Source organism: Leptonychotes weddellii, chromosome 7 (assembly GCF_054177405.1).
Source record: "Leptonychotes weddellii isolate Sample4059 chromosome 7, ASM5417740v2, whole genome shotgun sequence".
NCBI lineage: Eukaryota > Metazoa > Chordata > Mammalia > Carnivora > Phocidae > Leptonychotes > Leptonychotes weddellii.
In genome coordinates this window covers 32065217-32082189 of record NC_138375.1, presented here as the reverse complement: position 1 = coordinate 32082189, position 16973 = coordinate 32065217, and the positions used below count along the sequence as shown (strand labels likewise).

Here is a 16973-nt window from a genome sequence, read left to right as displayed (position 1 = left end):
ATGTAGGTTACCTGTGTTTTAAGGCCAAGGGCCATGATGTACAAAAACTATAAAAATAAGTTATACCATTCTTTTCTGATTCTTCTACCCCTCTGGGTTAATACTTATACTGAGTCATTATGGCTTTCTTTTCCTGAAACCAACTCTTAAATACTGTTTCCTTGATTCTCTTCTCCTTTACTTCTTACTTGCTCAGTGTCAGTTACCATCTTTTTTTTTTTTTTTAAAGATTTCATTTATTTTTTTGACAGAGAGAGACATAACAAGAGCAGGAACACAAGCAGGGGGAGTGGGAGAGGGAGAAGCAGGCTTCCCGCAGAGCAGGGAGCCCGATGTGGGACTCGATCCCAGGACCCTGGGATCATGACCTGAGCCGAAGGCAGACGTTTAACGACCGAGCCACCCAGGCGCCCACCATCTTTTTTTTTTTTTAAGTGTTTTATTTATTTATTCATGAGAGTCAGAGAGAGAGAGAGGCAGAGGCAGAGGGAGAAGCAGACTCCCCACCTAGCAGGGAGCCCAATGCGGGACTCGATCCAGGATCCTGGGATCATGACCTGAGCCGAAGGCAGACGCCCAACCATCTGAGCCACCCAGGCGCCCAGTTACCATCTTGATTATCCTGATTCCCAGATGTATAATCTTTAACCTAAGCTTTTGACTCATGTCTTATTGTTCACTTAACATGTCCATAGGCATCTTAAGACCAATCTCATGATCTTTTCTCAAACCTTCTTCTACAACATCCCTTTTTCTATTAATAATTATATAGTTTGATCAATTTCTAAATCCATAAAATTCTAGCTTCCTTTTATGGCATCAAATCCTATATAAAATTAGTCTCTACATTCTCTCAATGCCACCTCTTAAATATTTCTAAAACCTGTTCCCTCTCCATGGCTAATGGCATAGTTCAAACCAACATGATTTCTTTCTTGGATTATGACAAGAGATTCCTCACTCTTCCTGGTACCAAATCTGTTCCCAGAAAGGCAGCTGCAATAATGACACCAGGATAATCTTTTGAAAATATTTAATATGATACAATTGTTATGGGTTGAATTATGTCTCCCCAAAAGTCATATGTTGAAGTTTCTAACCCCCTGTACCTCAGATTGTGAATTTATTTGACAATAGGGTCACTGCAGATGTGATTAGTTAAGATGAGGTCATACTGGAGTAGAGTGGGTTACTAATCCATTATGATTGGTGTTCTTATAAAAAGGGGAAATTTGGACAGAGACATGTTTACAGAGAGAACACCATATAAACATGAAGGTAGAGACTGAAATTATGCATCTATACTCAAGGAATGCCAAAAATTACTAGCAAACTGCCAGAAACTAGAGAAAGGCCTGGAATAGATTCATCTCACAGTCCTCAGAAAGAACCAACACAGCTAATACCTTGATCTCAGATTTCTAGCCTCCAAAACTCTGAGACAATAAATTTCTGTTGTTTAATCTAACCAGTTCATGGTGCTTTGTTAGGGCAGATCCGGCAAACTAATAAAACAATCATATAATATTTCTATACTTTGGATCTTTAAATTGTCCAATGGTACCCACTGTCAATGCTATCAAACACAAATGTCTTGCCATTATATATACTACCTAATATGATTTTGGCTGAATTTATTCCTTTATTTTTGCTTCTCATTGCTTTCCTGTTTACTACATTTCATTTCCGCCATTATGACATGCCCTTGTGTATTTTTATGTATGACGGCCTTTCTGCCTGATGCTTTTCCACCATCATTCACTGTGCATTCACTGTACAATCATTCACTACCCATTATGACACATCTTTGGTATCTCATTTTTGTGAATTACTTCAAGGTAGAGTTAGATTTCCATCCTCACTGTTTCCTAGGATTTTTCTCCACTCTTCTTTTGTGGTGCTTACCAGGGCACTTTTCAACCTTCACTGGCTCTCTCTGCCCACCCACTCATCCCATACACATTGAATTCTTTAAAGAAAGAGATTTTGATGCATTCATCTGGCACAGTGGAAACTAAACAAATATTTTGAATAGACAAATAAGCCCAGACATTCTTCAACACACTCTCTACTCATTGAGAGACCCTTTCTCTTTCTTATCAGGGTACCTAGATGTTCTATGCATCCATTTTTAGTTATTTTACTTTATACTTAAAAGGCTAAATTTTTTTGTCATTATTTTATTCTAATCAGATGATATGTTTTCTTCAAAGTTGATATTTATTTACAAACTAAGGAAAGAACATGTTATAAACATAGTTTTAAAGTCCTACTGGACAGTATTCATAAATTTCTTAACATTCAATGCAGAAAATCATTAGGCAAGAGAATCAAGTAAAATGGTTTTTACCCTATCAAATGTCTTTCTGACTCAGACTTTTGGTTTAGAGCCTAATACCAAACTGTACCTTACAGCAATGGGAAATACTTGGAGTTTAAAATAAAATTCAATAACCACACAATATTCTTGGGTAGAAGTCTACTGCTGTAGAAGAAATATTGTCAAATGGAAGGAGAAAGAGAGGCCAATTATCCAATATAGGATTCAATACTTGTTTAGCAAATATTTGTTTTAGCAAATATAAGTGTGACAGTTAGTAGACAAATTCTGGACATGGATAATAATATTTTTCTCCTAGAAAGAAATTTAATGTAATTTCACTTGCCAATTTTTTGTACTAAATATTTCAACTGATTATATTAGATTTTAATATTCCACTCAGTTTTCAGTCAGGATCACAAAATTCTAAGTCAAAAATGAGAACACAGTTATCTAGTTAAAATCCTCATTTTTTAGATTAGATTGTAAGGCTCAGGTAGGCACAATCAAATGTCCAAGTTCAGGTAGATATTTGGTGGATGGAGGAGGACTAGAACCCAGATCTTCTGACTTCTTGTGAAGTGTTCTTTCTATTCTACCAAATTGTCTCTATTGAAAGTTAAACCCAATAATCACAAAACTTATGAATAAATACACTCTATCTTTTTGTCACACAAGGGATGCCAGTATACCATAAACTATTTATTTTACATAAAAATGTAAGTCCCATATCATACATTTCACTAATCTAAAATTGTATTATCCATAATAAACAGCAAACATGGAACTGGGAAGTAAGTATGTTTTGGTTGATTCATGTCTCTAAAAAGTTATTTAAAGTAGTTTTGAACTATAGCGTTTTCCTCTCAACTAAAGTTCATACAGAAAGTAGGGCGCCTGGGTGGCTCAGTTGGTTAAGCGACTGCCTTCGGCTCAGGTCATGGTCCCGGAGTCCTGGGATCGAGTCCCACATCGGGCTCCCGGCTCGGCGGGGAGCCTGCTTCTCCCTCTGACCCTCTCCCCTCTCATGCTGTTTCTCTCTCTCTCTCTCTCAAAAAAATAAATAAATAAAATCTTAAAAAAAAAAAAAAAAGAAAAGTTCATACAGAAAGTAGACACTGCATGGGGCGCCTGGGTGGCTCAGTCATTAAGCGTCTGCCTTCGGCCCACGTCATGATCCCAGGGTCCTGGGATTGAGCCCCGCATCGGGCTCCCTGCTCCGCGGGAAGCCTGCTTCTCCCTCTCCCGCTCCCCCCGCTTGTGTTCCCTCTCTCGCTGTGTCTCTCTCTGTCAAATAAATAAAATCTTTAAAAAAAAAAAAAGAAAGAAAGTAGACACTGCAAAACCATTTCACTGCCTGTCCTTGTATAAAACAGTCACTGTGGAATATAAACATGTGAAGGCATCATTAAAATGTTATGTATGAAAGTTTAAAGAGCCACATTACTGGGAGATCTAAAGACTGTTGCAATTTTCTGTTTCTCTATTGCTTATGATCTCAAATATGAATTCATTTACTCTCAATATGTTGTTGAGGGCAGGAACATTTGTATCACCTGCATCTGGAAGATTATTTCACATATAGGAAATGATCAATAAATATTTGTGTGGTTTAAAAGGTTAACACTGACGACAACACCTCAGATCCTTTTTAGATTCAGACAAGGACTATATTATAAACACACTATTAAATAAAAGCTGTTGGCAATTACTATAGAGACCTCTCTGCCAGTAATTGTACACTTTGGCTCTCTAGAGTAATAATGCATACCAGTTATTATTTTTGGGGTATCAGTGCTAAGAGAAATGTGTTACAATTTGCCCACTATAGTTCACACTATGGCGTGCCAAATCATTTACCAAAGCTGAATTTGCCTTTTGTTATCTGATTAATATAATTCCCATAGACAATATCCTTTAAGAAGTAAATGTTCAAAATAGTATTGTACTTGAAGTTATGACTCCTAGATTCTGGTTCCAATTCTGTCACCAACAAACTACATAGCTTTAACAAGTTTATTGAACAATCCATGCCCTGTGCGGTACAATCATTACAATTTTTTTTAAACCTCTGCTTAGATCTCTATTTCACATTGATTAATGATATTTTGGTGAGCCTTTTGGCTTCCTAGGTTTTTATACAATATGAAGAGTCTCATTTTGGCCACGAAGACTCATTTTTATAGTACAAAATTTCATCCAATCTACTTTAAATGTCAATTCTCAACTCCCAACCAAATAAAAATCTGTACCTGCCTTCTAAGCTCAAGCCTGAACCACATTACAGAGGAGAGGGACAAGGTATTTTTACTTTTTCTAGATCTTTCATTCTGTTTTGACTCACTCCCCTGCTTCTAGATATCCTTTTTTTTCCACTGGCATTCTGGGGAAGGAAAAGAATGCTGGAAAAAAACCAAAAGTCTTATACATTCTTCTTGATGGTCAAACATAGGTGACTCCTATGGGCAGGCATCCAAATTCACTCTTTGGTGGGATATACTTGTGGATTCTTTAGAGGCCTGTACAGAAAATGTCCATACTATTCACCCACTGATGCCCTTTCTGGGTGACTGTATCTATCATATTTTGCTAGGTTGTGCAGTGGCAACAAACAGTCCCATATCTTAGTGGCTTAAAATAACAAAAGCTGCTATCTAAATTACATGCTCTCTGCTGGTTAACATCATTTCTCCCTGCTTCTTTACTCTGGGACTCATAAGGAAGAAGTGGCCCTTATCAGGGACCTGTTGCCATTATAGGAGAACACACAATGACTCTTCAACTTTTAATTGAGAAGTATTACATGCCATTTCTGTTCACATTCCATGAGCAAAACAAGTCACATAGAGAAGTCTGGAGTCGACAAAGCAGAAAGTATGATCTTCCCAAAGTTTGGAAAAGAAATATTTTTAATTAAACAACCGAACCCTTCGTACCCCTTATACTCTGACCCCATTTATCCGGACTTCCAGGAGACACACTCCATAGCCTCCAACTGTTGACTGAGGTAGCTGCACACTGTCCTGCCATACTCTTGTCCTGTCATGGCTTCAATATGACTACCTTTCACTACACTGACTTACACCTGATATCTGTTCACACTTACTTGGCCCCTGGAATCTGTTCATGCCATCTACTTGGCTCTGGAGTCATACATTATTTTCATGCCAAGTAATAGGAACACGTACTGTTTATTTCTGATGCCATCTCTTCTCCTTATTGTTAGGAGCTGCTTTACCCTGCTTCACAGAGTTAAAATTACCCAGGAATAAGCAGGAAGCAGATATGTGTTCCTTCTGCTCTCAAACTCAAGTATCAATTTCTCCAAAGTGCTTTCTTATAGTGATCTACTCTGGTATACCAGGAGGTAGGCCTAAAAGTTTCTGATGCTCAGCGAACATCCAACTAGGGAATAAGATGCCAGTGTTTCCTTATTGAGGAAAACCTCAGCTTACTATTAGGGATTCTCTTGAATCTTTTCCTATGTAAGAGGCAGCCACCTTCTTTTACTTAAAAAAAGAGAAAAGGTGGAATATTACCACGTTCTCCACTAAGCTAAAAACTCATGAAATACATAAATTCATTCTTCATTAAGCTCCAGTCTTCTGCTTATATAGCCTGAGAGTCATCTTGAGTATGACAGTAGAAGGATGCCACTGGCCACCTCTTCTTTAGTCCTGGAAGTAGTGTCTGGTATCTCCTCAAAACTCCTTAGGATATGGAGATTTCTAATACCTATTGTCTGTAACTTTAGGAATTTAGCTGAAATCTAGAGACAAACACACACACCCTTCTATGTCCTTTTTACATCACCATAAACAAGTAAATTAACCTATATAGGACTTAATTTTCTCATGTGGGAAGGAGCACTGTTAACTGTAGAACACCCTAAGTAGTATCAAAAGCAATAGGAAAAGTGGGGAGACACTTTGAACAAAGGTGGGACACTTTGATCCTTGACTTACTTGCATACTACTAACTAAGGATAGAACTTTTTGTAAAGCACAAAACACACTGAAACCTTTTCTGTCTTCATTTTAGAATGGCATTTCTGACAAAATGAAACATGACTCCAACTATACCGATCCAATGTGTAGATCCCTGTTAGGTCAATTTTAAAGCACTTCCAATTTTGTGAAAGCCATAATGCTTATACTTCAGAATTTTCCATCCTCAACTACTCCTTTCATGTCATAAGAAGTCTATGCCATTTAAAATAAAGAAAAGATTCTAAATTAAGTCACAAAAGATTCAGAGAACTCTAAATTCAGTCCAGTTCTTTGAAACCACAACTGATGAAAAAAATGTTCTTTTGCCAACTTTGGTTAGTGTTACATTCTTAATTTCATTTAAATGTAGGTATTTTGTAATTTCCATTTCCTTTCATAAAAAAAACCCCAACAACTATGAATGAGGGGGATTATGGACACAAAGATTCATAAATTAAATGTATCCTGGAGAAGTTAGTTTGTGCATCGTGGTTATCCTTTATGAAGAGCACAAGGTACATCTGATCTCATGCAGACATTCTGGGGCTATCATCAAACATCAGGTTGTGTGCATAGCACATAACTTTAAAAAGTTGATATAAGCTTACACATTATGAAGGCAATATGAAAGAAAAGAATCAACTTGCACTAGAAATGCATATAAAAATGTTTAGTTTATTTAACGCATTGGTAATCTTATTTCAGTTTTTTAGGGGATTATTTTCCTCTTTTGAAACAAAATACTATAGTAAACTCACCTCTCAGTAATTAAACATTTGTTGATTTTAACATGCCCCTATGGCACCTGATCAAATTAATACAGGAAGTTCAGAAGATGAGAAGGCACTAAGACCACCTAGGAGAGTCCTACCTCCTACTCATCTGTTCATAGAGTTTCCCTAGGGATGGTGGAGGGGGTAATTGGTAAAAATACTCTGCTAGCCTTCTTTCCAGAAGTAATAAAATATTATGTTGGTAGGGCGCCTGGGTGGCTCAGTTGGTTAAGCGACTGCCTTCGGCTCAGGTCATGATCCTGGAGTCCCGGGCTCGAGTCCCGCATCAGGCTTCCTGCTGAGCAGGGAGTCTGCTTCTCCCTCTGACCCTCCCCCCTCTCATGTGCTCTCTCTCATTCTCTCTCTCAAATAAATAAATAAATAAATAATCTTTAAAAAAAAAGATTATGTTGGTAGCTGCAAGGTGATAAAATTAAAATTAAATTAATAAAATTAAAAGACCAAAATTAATGGGTTTTTATCCTTTGCTATATTGAAAGAAGAAAACTACTTCCTGGATAACATAAAGCAGCAGCTGAAGCAAGAAATGGAAAGGGAAGAGGTTTTGAGAAGGCTAAGGTGAATTAAAATAGGTCTAGTACAATGGAAGAATATTACACAAAGGAAGAAGGGAAGGAGAAGGAAATTTGATCCACTGGAGAAATCCTCTGGGAAGAGATGTATAATTTCTGGAAAGAAAGCAATATTCTCCCTTCCTGTGAAAAGACAGAAGGGCTTCTAGAATTAGGGAACATGAAGAGCTTAGTTACCGGATGTACAAAGAAGAAATACAACAATGGAAATAGCCCTTTGTACAATCACAAGGACAATCATAGTTGTTCCCTCTTCTTGAAATGAAAACCATCACTTCCATTCAGAGTCCACTGGCACTTGCCAGTTTACTGGCCCAGCACCATACCTGGAACAAAGATCAGTAAATAAATGTAGTTTGAAGATGAATAAATAAATGGAAGCATCTTCTGGCTCACCATCACTTATTTATAATGTTGAATAGGGATAAATGACATAAACAGAAGAAATTTGGGTAAGGGCTCTAGGAATTAGAGCTCTAAGCCAAAAAGGAAAGGATTTGTTAATAGCATGGTCTTATCTATGCTCCCATTTTAGAAGAGTTGGGGATTTTGTAGACAGAAAAAAGATTGGAAAAATAATGTTTAGCTAAATCAATAGAGATTCCAAACAGTACCTGGTCCTGCACCAGGGATTATTCTGCCAGACTGATGAACACTTGGCTATAGAGTACATTGCACAGAATCATCTGAAAGTCTGCCAGGTTTATAGTAACTTTAAAATCAAAGTCTAGGGGCGCCTGGGTGGCTCAGTCATTAGGCATCTGCCTTCAGCTCAAGTCATGGTCCCGGAGTCCCGGGATCAAGCCCCGCATCGGGCTCCCTGCTCAGCAGGAAGCCTGTTTCTCCCTCTCCCACTCCCCCTGCTTGTGTTCTCTCTCTTGCTGTCTCTCTCTGTCAAATAAATAAATAAAAATCTTTAAAAATAAATAAATAAATAAAATCAAAGCGTAGGGGGAAGGAAAACACTGTCAGATAAAATTATAAAACTGGATATAATGATGGACATCAGCCATTACAATAAAAAGCTATACAATTGGTACACACACAAGAGTCCATAGTTAAAAATGACTAAAAAGAGGGTCAAGAATTCTACTGTATACTCAAAGCCCAGAGCATTAACATCATTAGAGTATAATTCAAGATAGAAGGTCATTAAGATTTATCATTTGAAAACATGCTCATAACAATGAAAAGTACTTTGTTCTAGTAAAGCCTTAGGAGATGAAGTAGATGAACTTGACGTGTCATGAAGATAAAAGCTTGTGTGGAACTCTTCAAGTCTGCTTTTGATAGCATGAAAGGAAACATTTCAGTGAAGGACAAGGAGAGAGAGAACAAGGTAAAATGTTAGAAAGAATGTTCTACAGCCTACTTACTGAAAGAAGGTCATGTTTTTTCTCTTAGAACAAGAGTAAGCTTAGATTCTGGAATTTGCCTAGAGATGGCCTGAAGGTAGGAGTCCAGGTCTAGTCACATCAGGAAGAGTGTTTACCAAAGGGGTTAAAGGTCTTGTAATTGGAGGAAAAACCTAGATCTTAGTTGAAAGGATAACAGTATTGAATAGCAGATTTAAAGATCAAGACAAGGCAGAAAATAGGAGGGGTTAGAAGCCGGAAGGATTAAGGGTGAGCTGGTATGTTATGGAAAAGTTTGTGACAAGCAATTCACAATTAAAGCAACAGACAGAGAGCAAGAGAGTGTTTGGATTACCCTCACAAGGGATGTTTAGTATATGAGACATGGGGGTGGATAGGAATATTAACAGGTGGTAGAGGCAGCAGCTTAAAAGAATCAGGGAATTTGGACCTGGAAAAGAAGACAAATATAATGGAGTGGGAAATTTTTAGCTTCCCTGCAGTCCGTTAAAAATCTCATCCTGTCATGAGAAAAGATGTTTTGATATTATGTAAAGCATAGATTTTAGAATCAAATAGGTTTAATTTGAAACCTGGCTCTGCATGGCTCTATGATATTGGGTAAGAAATGAATCTCTATATTGGCTTCAAATTCCTCACCTGTAAAATGGAAGTTATAATGATAACTGCATCTCTGTGATATCAGGAAAATTAAATCAGAGGATAAATTTAAAGAGTTGTTACCGAGTACATAGTAATCCCTATGTGAATGCTAAACTACTTTTATTACTAAAATTCAGCTAAAAGTAAGTTAGCTAATAAATTTTTTATTTGCCTTGAAATATTTTATTTTTCTACCACAAGTCCATCGACCTGATTCTTTAAAAAGACTTGGTTAGAGGAGTAGAAATGAGAAGACCTTTGGAGAAAGTTATTTTGCCCTGTTATCTTAAAGCAGTGCTTCTCTAATTCAATGTACTTATAAGGCACCTGAACAAGTTTTTAATAAGCCCATCTGATTTAGATGGCCTAGCATGGGGACCTGAGATTCTACATTTCTAACAAGCTCCCAGTGATATTAATGCTGCTGGTCCCTATACCACACTGAGTAGTAAGGCCATAGAATGCCTGAAAATGAGTAAAGGAAACATGGCAAGAAGTCAGACATGTAACGTGGATTTCAGGAAGGCAAATTTCAGAGGCAGCAGAACTCTTTCCTAGATCAAGCCCTAAGAAAAGATGGCTCAAATCCAAAACCAATGATACGAGATGTAGTTTTCAAAAAGAAATTCTGGCTCTATAATTTCAAATAATTCTGAAGGGGATTTCTATATAACCACAAGTATCAGTTTAAAAAACAATTACATATACAGAAAAGGAAAGAAAGAACAGAAGAGAGGAGAGGTCTAAGCCTCTAAAAATCATATAAGTAAACAATGAATCCTAGAATTTATTGAGGTTTCGAAAGCCACCTAAAATAATTATTATTTTTATAATGAGAAAAACACAATGAAATAGGCCATCTATAAAAAATATTAACTTGTCAACAGATTATAGAAAGAGCACCAAATCCTCACTTTTTAGCTTGCTTCTAACCATGATCTATGCTTCAAAAGTAGAGAATTAAAATAGGTACAAAGGACAAGAAGCTAGTTAGTGGTGGGACTATTGTATTATAGCACACAATTTCACTAAGTGAGTTCAAATGTTTCTGTTTGAGTAGATTACATTTCATACTAATTAAAGATTGCTGAATAGAATCTTTGCGAAACCATGATGAACATAAAAGTTCTAGAAGATCCTAAGTGACCAAACATTGTCCTATTTGTTCTAATAGTGGTTTCCGTGAAGCATTGTCTAATAAAGATGATGCTAATCCTTGGCTGACTTTGAGACATATTTTTTACAAAGATAATTAATAAAGACAAAGTATTTTTTCCAATATTTTTCTTCTTTGTCCAATGGACTCCTATTCATCCTTAAAGAACCTATCCACATGTAACTAACTTGGAGTAATTTCTCATTCTCTTAGACAGAATTAGTTACATTCTCTGTGTTCTCATTAATCTTAATCAAGTTCTTACTTTACTTAAAACTTAACTATACTTAACATTGTATTTGGATTACTTATTTGCATGTCTGTTTTCCAACTTGACAGAGAATGGCTTATTTTTATCCCAAAAATCCTTATGTTCTGCACAGTACATGATATATAGCAGATGTTTACTAGAAGCTTCAAAATTGAAGTCCTCACACATAAAACATATACATCTAATTCAATCTTAGGCTGTGCACATAGAAATATCAATGTCTAGAACAAGGGAGATGTAAGTCCCAATACAAATTTGTATTACCCAATATCACAGAGCCATGCAGAGCCAGTCAATTTCCTTCACATAAAACCCAATTGGCTCAGCATAATATCCTCCAGTTCCATCCACGTCATTGTTATACAAGAATTTATTCTACTTTTTCAGGCATTGACCATATGAAAAACAAAAGATGAATGGGTTGATTGATTAAATATAACACTAGATATTTCAAGTTTACTAGGGATAAAATAATTAACAAATCTTAATTGGGCAATAAACTATACATTCCCATTAGGTTTTGTAGTCAGCAGGTATTTTGTTCACTATGAGAAAGATAATATTTTAGAAATTGTTTTTATCCCCTAACTTCTCACAATGTTCAGTATTATGAATCTTTGTTTTTCCTTCCACAAGAATATATGCCTTATGACCGCAAAGTCTCTATATGTTCACGGAGATACTCCCCTGTACCTAGAATAATACTTGACATATAATTAGTCCTCAGATGTTATTTGAAAACATGAATAAAAAGTGAACAAATTAACAAGGGTGGTGGAAGGACAGCTCATGAAAACCACTTTAAATTTACCAGATTTAACAAAAAAGAAACTTTTTAGAATAATGAAAATAAATCATTGTTTATCTGAATTTCAACTTTATCTGGCAACTCTACTTTTAGAAAAGAAAAAAGAAAAAAACGTAAGGGCAAAAGCATGTGAAATCATCAATATTTACCTAGGAAAAGGAAGAAATAAATTTTCTTCCAAGACTATACTGATAGATATAAGGAAACCACAATATACATGTTTAAAAAATACAACAAAACATAAAAAGAATCAAAAAAGATAAAGGCAAAGCATCTTTAGAAACACAGTTTGGTTTTTAAAAATCTTGCTAGACTCTAAGAGATACTGTGACCTAGCCTATCCTGTGTGTATGTGGGTGTGTTTTGGGATAAACCCTAAAACAGCTTTTAAGAATTTCCTACACTTTGTCCTTCCCTACCTGAAGGTCATTACGAGAGAGTTGTTGCTAGGTTGCAAGCATGGCCTTACACTTAGGGTTTCAAACAGAATTATTACATTAAAAGTAAAATAAATATTAATTCACAATGTCAAAACATCAAACAGCATTCTTTTACTCACTGACACTGAGAACTATATAACTGACAATTTTCTAAATATTAAGCCAACCCCTCATCTCCTAGGCTGATGACTCTTACTGAATCTTTCAGGCTCAATTTAGTAATCAAAAAAGTAAGAAATACTTTTTGTTAAATTACAAGTCTCCCTAATAATATCATAAATTCCAAGAATATTAGGACCCATATCTGAATTGTATACCTGGAGGTTAGCATGGATCCTGGAATAAGTAGGTGCTCAATTGTTTATTGAATGAATCAAATTTTAGGACAAAATAAAACATAAATTAGAGTGTCACCATCTTTTCTATCTTTATTAGCTGATTTCTCGTCAGTATGTTTTTCTGTTCTCTCACACCTTAATATTTATAATGATAAAATGACAACCCTGATGCCTCAGTTTCTTTATCTGTGAAATGAAAATAATAATGTACCTATCCCATGGTGTTGTTATAAAGATTAAATGAATTAATATATGAAAAGCATTTGGGACAGTGCCTAGCACATAATAAATGTTATGTATCATCATCATCATTATCAGTAGCTGTAGCAGCCTTATTTACGAGTGGGTCTTTTTCTAGTGAGAATTTCAGACTCTGGAGTTCTATGGTCCTCATAGGTACTCCTCTGGTTAGAAGTCTGGTCTCTGGCAGGATGGACTCCTCTTTGGTGTTTTAGAAGGAACATCACCCCTTGTGGAAGAACCTGGCCCAAAAATTTCCTTGAAAAGCATTGTCTCCCCTCTATGTTTGACTGTTCATCCTCCCTTACCAACGTGCTTCTTTAGAGTCCTCTCCTGAATGTTGATTACCATAGTTTAACTGTGCTGCCTGGTCCCCCCCTTTTTTCCTTTCATCCTAAAAGCCTATTGTAAGGTCACTGTCTCAGCTGCTTTTAATCAGACTACATCAACTGAAAATAGAGAATGATTGTATAAACTGTCTTTTACAGTCCAGACCTGTTTGACACAGAATAGCATGTTTTATACTATGTTGACTATTTAACAGTTATATTAGAACTCCCTATTGTCTATTGCTTGAATAGACCCAAATTAACAGACCCAGATTAAATGTTTACTATATGTCATGGTTTGAAATATCTAGTATATTAAACTAGTTAATGTTCTTCTTGTATATACAATGTCTCTCAAGTTCTCTTGGACCAGTGTTATATTAATAAGTATAATTAACATAAAACTCTTCTTAGCAACATTAATCTGCAGTTGTTTTATGAAGTTGCTAAAATCGCCTTCCCCCCCATTGTCAAAATTGCCCTCCTCACCTTGCATAATGGTTAAAGATGTAAGACTTTTCTATTGGGCTTTCTTACTACAGAAACACAACTTCCTGATGAGTTCATATTCCAAATTTGCCAGAAACTGATGTCTGATTCTCTCCTTGCTAGCTCCTGGAATCCAGGGATGGTGACACACCCTCAATTGGCCAACTTCACTTAATTCACTTACCCTTTAATTTGTTTCACATAGAATTATCCTTGCAATGACTATTCAAAGATATGTAAATAAATACATTAATAAATTATTTTTCAATGCTAATAAAATTTTCATTTTTACCAAAATATGTAACTGCATCTCTTACCTCAGTGGCTCTCAACCTTGACTGGGCAGCATTTTCTGAATCCTTCCTAGGAAGTGAATGGAAATTTTATATTTTTTACATAAGTTTTATAAGACATTCTGATGTTCAGCCACAAGATTCTTCCCATTTCATACTAATTGAAAAATAATTCAACAAACTAGTAATATTATTGGCTTATTATACACTGAAAATAATAATTAAGATAATAAGAGTAAAGAATAGAGCCGAAATCTAAATGATAAAAAGGAATATACCAGCTATATTCCTTTATATCCTAGCACATTATCTTACAATTGGGAACACCTTGTTCTTGGAAAGTCTTGGTCTCTGGTGAGAAATGGTAGAATGGTAATGGAAAACTGCCTGTGGTACTCTTCAAAATAGCCTCTACATGAATAACGTTAGAGTTCTTTGCTCTTCAAATGCCTTTTCCTTTCTTTCTTTTTCTTTTTCTTTTTCTTTTTTTGGTGTAAGTATCCTACTTGATGTTGATGAAAGGGGAAACCAATGTATAGTCACATTATGTAAATGAGATTCTTTGAGTTAATTATTAGTAATAATTTGCAATGTGATGAAAGGATGTATAAATTTGAATTTTAATACATTTTTATTTATATACTTTCAAAATAATTTGCAGCTTAAAGGAAAATAGAATATATAACTGCATTTTAGAATCTTTTTTCTTAATCCCAAACATATTGTAAACATTTTAAATAATGCTAGACAGAACATATCATATCATGATGCTTCAATTATCCATTTTAATCTTAATAAAAATTCAGAGAATTTGCAAATCAATATTCAGCATGATTAAACAGGTTATATTCCCAAGTTGTTTTAGAGCCAAACTTTCAGAAATATCTTAGTAGGGGAAAATATTCTTTCTTGGACAGTTTGTACTCCCAGTTTAAGTAACTGTGACTTGGTCTCTGAGTCATATAATGTACATTAATAATATCTATGTACAATAATGAGAACTTAAAGTGGAATGTGGTCTGCTGATTCCTAATATCTATTCAAATATAAGTTATTAACTCAATTATTCAGGGGCCTATTTCCAGTTTATGAATTATTTATTTTCTTTGTTTTGAAAAAGTTATTATAGCTGTTAGGGCCAAGACAATATTAAAGCTCCAGAACTTGATGATGATGCTCATGAGATACTTAAGCATGCAAGGGAGGCACTGATTACAAAGGCAAATAACCTGTAATTGAATGAAGAGCCTAAACAAAATGCTTCAGAATTTCAAAGACTCATTCTATATGGATTACTGGACAATGGCATAAAATGAACTCTTCAAGAATCTCCATGTGGTTTTAGTTTGAAGTGAAATATAACAGATACGATTTTTATAAACATTAGATCTAGCATGGTTTGATATCACGAACTGTAGCCATAACTTTTATTTGATGCCATTAGCAAACCAAACCAAAGTTCTTGCCATTGTATGGGCTTGGCTGCCCTGCACCCATTAAATTCTAGGATGATTTAAGTTTTTCTAAAGAATATCGTTTGCCCCTTCCCATGGATTAACATATGGATTTAACCCACTATACGAAAGATGATTTTGAACTTGGCACCAAAATATAAAAATTTGAGAAATTCGGGAGACTCCAAAATGGTGGAGGAGTAGGAGACCTTAGTTTCATCTGGTCCCAGGAATTCAGCTAGATTGCTATCAAATCATTCTGAACACCTGCGAACTCAAGCAGAGATCTAAGAATTGCTGCAACTTTACAAATAGAAAAGCGACCATTTTCTGCAAGGTAGGAGGTGCAGAGAAGTGAATCTGAGGCGATATGCCAGAAGATGAACCGTGGGGGGAGGGAGTCTCTGTAAGCTGGCTACCAGCAAGTAATATAGCAGTGGAATACAAAATCATAACTTTAAAAGTCTGCTCCAGTGAGGGACATCCCTGCCTAAAAGGTGCTCAGGTGGCAAAGTGGGAGCAGAATCCTAAGTGGGACAGCGTGGTCCATAGATTCTCAGGGTCACAGGAAGACCGGGGGTGCCTGAGTGTGGCAGAGTTCCCAGGCATCAGAACAGGGAAGCCAGCTGCAATCAGGTAGCCCAGGAGTGGGCTCTCAGCTCAGGGTTGCCATATACCATGAACCCTAACATGGTTCAGCAATGGCTCTCTGAGCAAGGGCCCAATAAGAGGCAGAACCGGGGCAAGAACCTCCCTTCCTCCTCTGGTAGGAATGGCTCAGGTGAGCACCACAGGAGTCTGCAGGGTTTGGAGACTCCAAACAGGGTCGCATACCTGAGACAGAAATGCTCAGGTCATAGGCTGGGTGAGCAGAGTGCTGCTGGAGACCAGGGAGATAGGAGTGATTGACTGCTTTACCCTGAGGGCACACTGAGGAGTGGGGCTCTGAGCTTTCAGCTCCAGGGCTGGAGATTAGGAGGCTGCCATTTTCATTCTTATCCTCTAGAGCAGCAGGGAAAGCCTTCAGGGAACAAAAGCCACACAGAGCAATCCAGAGCAGATTACTTAGCCCAGCTCCCTGGCAAGGGCAGTGCAATTCTGCCCAGGGCAAAGATACCTGAGAATCAGTGCAACAGACTCCTCCCCAAGAGGATCAGTAAGGACATCTGGCCAAGACCAAGTTTACTGAGAACACAGACTGCAAAACTCCAGTGCTAGGGAAAAATAGTATATAGAATCCATGGGTTTTTTCCCCATGACTCTTTAGTCTTTCAATTTTAATTTTTTCTCTCTCTCCTTTTTCAACCAATTTCTTGTTTTATCAACTCTTTTTTAAAAATATTTTTCAATTTTCATCTTTACAGTTACATTCTATCCTTTCAATGCATTTAATTTTATTTTTGCACATATATAAGTTTTTCTTCCTTTACAATTTTGGGATCTAGTTTTCTAACAAACAGAC

At 36.4% G+C, this 16973-nt stretch overlaps 1 long non-coding RNA gene across 1 annotated transcript in view; it reads right to left on the bottom strand.

Moving 5' to 3' along the window:
* LOC145722577 (uncharacterized) overlaps positions 1-14641 on the bottom strand; it is a 234175-nt gene extending 219534 nt beyond the window's left edge. The window contains exon 1 of the long non-coding RNA XR_014146922.1: positions 14082-14641. This is a non-coding gene — a long non-coding RNA (uncharacterized LOC145722577). The remainder of the gene's footprint in view (positions 1-14081) is intronic.
* Positions 14642-16973: the final 2332 nt, after the last annotated feature.